This window comes from Nyctereutes procyonoides, unplaced genomic scaffold (genome assembly GCF_905146905.1).
Source record: "Nyctereutes procyonoides isolate TBG_1078 unplaced genomic scaffold, NYPRO_anot_genome, whole genome shotgun sequence".
NCBI classification, from domain to species: Eukaryota; Metazoa; Chordata; class Mammalia; order Carnivora; family Canidae; genus Nyctereutes; species Nyctereutes procyonoides.
The window spans coordinates 28,634,043-28,639,974 of NW_026575122.1; the positions used below are offsets into that span (position 1 = coordinate 28,634,043).

At 41.2% G+C, this 5,932-nt stretch overlaps 1 pseudogene; it reads left to right on the plus strand.

Annotated features, from left to right (window-relative positions):
• Positions 1–2,565: 2,565 nt before the first annotated feature.
• Positions 2,566–3,638, plus strand: LOC129516902 (mitogen-activated protein kinase 9-like; annotated as a pseudogene).
• The last annotated feature ends 2,294 nt before the right edge of the window (positions 3,639–5,932 follow it).

Sequence of the window (5,932 nt, forward strand, 5' to 3'; positions counted from 1 at the left end):
CTCTACTTTGTCAAATGCTTTTTCTGTATTGAAAGGTTCTTTTCCTTTCTTGTATTAATGTAGTGCATCACATAAATTGCTTTGGAAATGTTGAATTCACCCTTGCAGCCCAGAAATAAATCCCACTTGGTCATGATGAATAATCCTTTTAATATACTGTTGGATCCTATTTCCTGGTATCTTGGTAAGAATTTTGGCATCGGGGCAGCCCCAGTGGCTCAGCGGTTTAGCGCTGTCTTCAGCCCGGGGCGTGATCCTGGGGACCTGAGATCGAGTCCATCATCCGGCTCCCTGCATGGAGCCTGCTTCTCCCTCTGCCAGTGTCTCTGCCTCTCTCGCTCTCTCTGTGTCATGAATAAATAAATAAAATCTTTAAAAAAGAAAAAAAAAGAATTTTGGCATCGATGTTTATCAGGGATATTGATCTATACTTCCTCTTTTTGGTGGCATCTTTGATTTGGGGATCAAGGTAATGCTGGCCTCATAGAAAGAGTTTGGAAGTTTTCCTTCCATTTCTATTTTTTGAGACAGCTTCAGAAGAATAGGTATTAATTCTTCTTTAAATGTTTGGTAGAGGGACACCTGGGTGACTCAGTGATGGAGCATCTACCTTTGGCTCAGGGCATGATCCCGGGGTCTGGGGATTGAGTCCCACATCCAGCTCCCTGTAGAGCCTGCTTCTCCCTCTACCTGTGTCTCTGCCTCTCTCTCTCTCTGTGTCTCTCATGAATAAATAAAATTTTAAAAAATCAAATAAATGTTTGGTAGAATTCCCCTGGAAAGCCATACAGCCCTGGAATTTTGTTTGTTGGGAGATTTTTAATTACTAGTTCAATTTCCTTGATGGTGATGGGTCTTTTCAGATTTATTTCTTCCTGTTTCAGTTTTGGTAGTTATATGTTTCTAGGAATGCATCCATTTCTTCCAGATTGCCTAATGTGTTGGCATATCATTGCTCATAATATGTTCTTATAATTGTTTATGTTTCTTTGGCGTTGGTTGTGATCTCTCCTCTTTCATTCATGATTTTATTTATTTGGGTCCTTTCTTTTTTCTTTTTGACAAGTCTGGCTAGGAGTTTGGCAATCTTATTAATTCTTTCAAAGAACCAGCTCCTAGATTCATTGATCTGTTCTACTGTTCTTTTGGTTTCTATTTCATTAATTTCTGCTCTAATCTTTACTAATTCTCTTCTTCTGCTAGGTTTAGGCTTTGTTTGCTGCTCTTTCTCCAGCTCTTTAGGTGTAAAGTTAGGTTGTGTATTTCAGACTTTTTCCACTTCTTGAGAAAGGCTTTTATTGCTACATACTTCCCTCTTAGGACCACCTTTACTACATCCCAAAGGTTTTGAACTGTTGTGCTTTCATTTTCATTTGTTTCCATGAATTTTTTAAATTCTTCTTTAATTTTCTGGCTGATCCATTAATTCTTTAGTTGAATGCTCTTTAATATCTATGTATTTGTGTTCCTTCCAAATTGCCTCTTGTGATTGAGTTCAGGTTTTAAAGCACTGTAGTCTGAAAATACGAAGAGAGTAATCCCAATCTTTTGATATCACTTGAGACCTGATTTGTGACTCAGTATGTGATCTATTTTGGAGAATGTTCTTTGTGCACTCAAAAAGAATATGTATTCCGTTGCTTTAGGATGGAATGCTCTGAATATATCTGAGCATTGATATATCTGTACATCTGGTCCACTATGTCTTTCAAAGCCCTTGTTTTTTTTGTTGATCTTCTGCTTAGAAGATCTGTCTATTGCAGTGAGTGTTAAAATCTCCTACTATTATTGTATTATTATCAACGTGTTTCGTTAATTTTGTTATTAATTGGTTTATATATAATTGGTTTATATAATGGCTGCTCCCATGTTAGGGGCATAAATATTTACAATTGTTAGATCTCCTTGTTGGATAGACCCTTTAATTATGATATAGTATCCAGTCCAGTGCCCCTGTGGCAGTGGCAGAGGAGGAAAAGGGAGGTGGACCAGAAGGGTGGAATAGCCCGGGCGCCCCTCCCATCCCGTGTGGTGGCCATAGGGTGGAGTGGGGCGGGGTGGCCCACCTAGACCCCCGCAGCAGAGCTGGGAGCAGCTGCAGCGCCCGCCACCAGTCTGCCCACTGCCCACAGCGCGGCGGCTGGGAGGTGAGGGAACCTGATGACTTGTACCAACTCTTTGGAATATTCTATGATACTACATCATGAGTGACAGTAAATGTGACAGTATTACAGTGTGCAAGTGGCCAATTCAGCTTTCACTGTCTTTTTTTAAAGATTTATTTATTTATTTATTTATGAGAGAGAGAGAGAGAGAGAGGCAGAGACAGGAGGAAGGAGAAGACTCCATGCTGGGAGCCTGACGTGGGACTCGATCCCGGGACTCCAGGATCGCGCCCTGGGCCAAAGGCAGGCGCTAAACCGCTGAGCCACCCAGGGATCCCCAGCTTTCACTGTCTTAAAACATTATCAGCAGTTGAAACCAATTGGCTCTGGAGCCCAACGAATTGTTTGTGCTGCTTTTGATACAGTTCTTGGGCTAAATAGTGCAATCAAGAAACTAAGTCGTCCTTTTCAGAATCAGACTCATGCAAAGAGAGCTTACCCTGAATTCATCCTCTTAAAATGTGTCAATCATAAAAATATAATTAGTTTGTTAAATGTGTTTACACCACAAAAGACTCTAGAAGAATTTTAAGATGTGTATTTGGTTATGGAGTTAATGGATGCTAACTTATGTCAGGTTATTCACATGGAGTTAGACATGAAAGAATGTCCTACCTTCTTTACCAGATGTTCTGTGGTATTAAACATCTGCATTCAGCTGGTAGAATTCATAGAGATTTGAAACCTAGCAACATCATAGTAAAATCAGACAGCATGCTTAAGATCCTTGACTTTGGCATGGCCCGGACAGGGTGCACCAACATCATGATGACACCATACATGGTGACACACCCAAAGTCATCTTGGGCATAGGCTACAAAGAGAATGTTGATACCTGGTCAGTTGGTTGCATCATGGGAGTGCTGGTGAAAGGTTGTGTGATATTCCAAGGCACTGATCATATTGATCAGTGGAATAGTCATTGAGCAGCTGGGAACGCCTGCTGCAGATTTTATGTAGAAACTCCAGCCTACCGTGAAGAATTATGTAGAAAACAGACCCTGGAATCAAATTTGAAGAGCTCTTCCCAGACTGAATATTCCCATCAGAATCCGAATGAGACAAGATTAAAACGAGTCAAGCCAGAGATTTGTTGTCAAAAATGTTAGTGATAGATCCCGACAAGTGGATCTCTGTAGACAAAGCTTTACATCACTCATTACTATTTGGTATGACCCTGCTGAAGCCGAAGTGCCACCACCTCAGATTTATGATGCCCAGTTGGAAGAAAGAGAGCATGCAGTTGAAGAGTGGAAAGAGCTGATTTATAAAGAAGTGCTGGATTGGGAAGAAAGAAGCAAGAATGGTGCTGTGAAAGATCAGCCTTCAGATGCAGCAGTAAGTAGCAACGCCACTCCTTCCCAGTCATCATACATCAACGCCATCTCATGCATGTCCACGGAGCAGACGCTGGCCTCAGACACAGACAGTAGCCTTGATGCCTCAACGGGACCCCTCAAAGATTGCCTATGATAAGTCACAAGTAGCAAGCTCGTCATCAGTGAAGGAACTCTTGCTTCCATGAGCCTGAAATGTGTGGGGGTTGATGGAACCAAACAGAAAACTCCGTGTTCTGCATGTAAGAAACACGATGCCGGGATCCCTGGGTGGCGCAGCGGTTTGGCACCTGCCTTTGGCCCAGGGCGCGATCCTGGAGACCCGGGATCGAATCCCACGTCGGGCTCCCGGTGCATGGAGCCTGCTTCTCCCTCTGCCTGTGTCTCTGCCTCTCTCTCTCTCTCTCTCTGTGTGACTATCATAAATAAATAAATTAATAAAAAAAAAAAGAAACACGATGCCTTGCCCCTACTCAGTTCTAATAGGATTGCCTGCCTAAATTCCACAATGAAAAAGATAATGTCTGGAGGAAACAAGCCACACTCTTAGAGATTTTGTGTTCAAGGTCATTTCAGGTGAGCAATTAGAATACACGATTTATTTTTTTTTTAAGTTGTGCAGTCATAGTAGTGACAATTTCTCATCCCAAGTAACTGTTGGGACTTATATGCATGTGACCACATGTGCTTGCTCGGACTTGCCATCTCAAACTTTGGAAATCAGTATTTAAATGCCAAATAATCTTCCAGGTAGTGGTGCTTCTAGAATGATATCTTAATCCTCTCAAGTAATTTGGTGTCTGGGGCAGCCCCAGTGGCACAGCTGTTTGGCGCTGCCTGCAGCCTGGGGTGTGATCCTAGAGACTCGGGATCGAGTCCCACATCAGGCTCCCTGCATGGAGCCTGCTTCTCCCTCTGTCTCTGTGTCTATGCCTCTCTCTCTGTGACTTTGAATAAATAAATAAAATCTTTAAAAAAAATTTGGTGTCTGTCCAGAAAAAATAGATTTATGTGTATTAATTGGCCACCATCATATTATCATGTCTTCCCTTCTTTTATGATATGATTTATTCTATCCTTTGTATTTCAGAAGGAATATAACTAAATCTATTTAATAAATTAAAAAATACAACTTTTCAAAAAAATTATAATATAGTGTCCTTCATTTCTTATTAGCAGTCTGGTTTAAAATCTAATTTGTCTGATATAAGGATTACTATCCCAGCTTTCTTTTGATCCATTAGCATGATAAATGGTCCTCCACTCCCTCAATGTGGAGCAGTCTTTGGGTCTAAAATGAGTCTCCTGTAGGCAGCATATCGATAGGTCTTGTTTTCTTATACAAGATGAGACCCTATGTCTTTTGATTCAAACATGTAGTCCATTTACATTCAGAGTAAGTACTGAACGATATGAATTTAGTGTTACCTGTAAAGTCACTGTTTCTGTATATTGTCTCTATTTCTTTCTAGTCTATGTTACTTTTGGGCTCTCTTCACTTACAGATACGCTTTATTAATATTTCTTGCAGGGCCGGTTTAATGGTCACAAGTTCTTTTAGTTTCATTTGTCCTGGAAGCTTTTTTTTTTTAAGAATTTATTTATTTATTCATGAGAGACACAGAGAGAAAGAGAGGCAGAGACACAGGCAGAGGGAGAAGCAGGCCCCATGCAGGAAGCCTGATGTGGGACTCCATCCCGAGTCTCCAGGATCATGCAGTAAGCTGACCGTGGTGCTACACCGCTGAGCCACCTGGGCTGCCCTATCCTGGAAGCTTTTTATCTCTCTTTCTATTTTGAATGAGACCCTAGCTGGAGGGACGTCTGGGCGGTTCAGTGGTTGAGCATCTGCCTTCGGCTCAGGTCTTGATCTTCGGGTCCTGGGATTGAGTCCCACATCCGGCTCCCTGCGGGGAGCCTGCTTCTCCCTCTGCCTGTGTCACTGCCTCTCTCTCTCTGTGTCTTTCATGAATAAATAAATAAAATCTTAAAAAAAAAAGAATAAAATCAAACAGGTGAACAGAATGGAAGAACAGAACAATAAACTAGATCCTGGGTACATTTTGATCTGTTTGTTATAAGAAACTAGATCCCAAAATTGTAAAGAAAAAAAAAAACATACACACACACACACACACATATATATATACAGAAATAAAATTGAATACAATGAAAGAAAGCCAAAAATGAAATATATATATATATATATATATATATATATATATATAATGTAAACGTAAAAAAAATGTTTATTTAGAGACGTAAAAAAAGAGTTGATAAGGGTACCTGGGTGACTCAGTTAAGCAGCTGTCTTTAGTTCAGATCATGATCTCAGGGTCCTGGGATGGAGCCCCAGGTCGAGCTCCCTGCTCAATGGGGAGCCTTCTTCCTGCTCCTGCCCCCACTCATGCTTGCTCTTTCTCTCTCTTT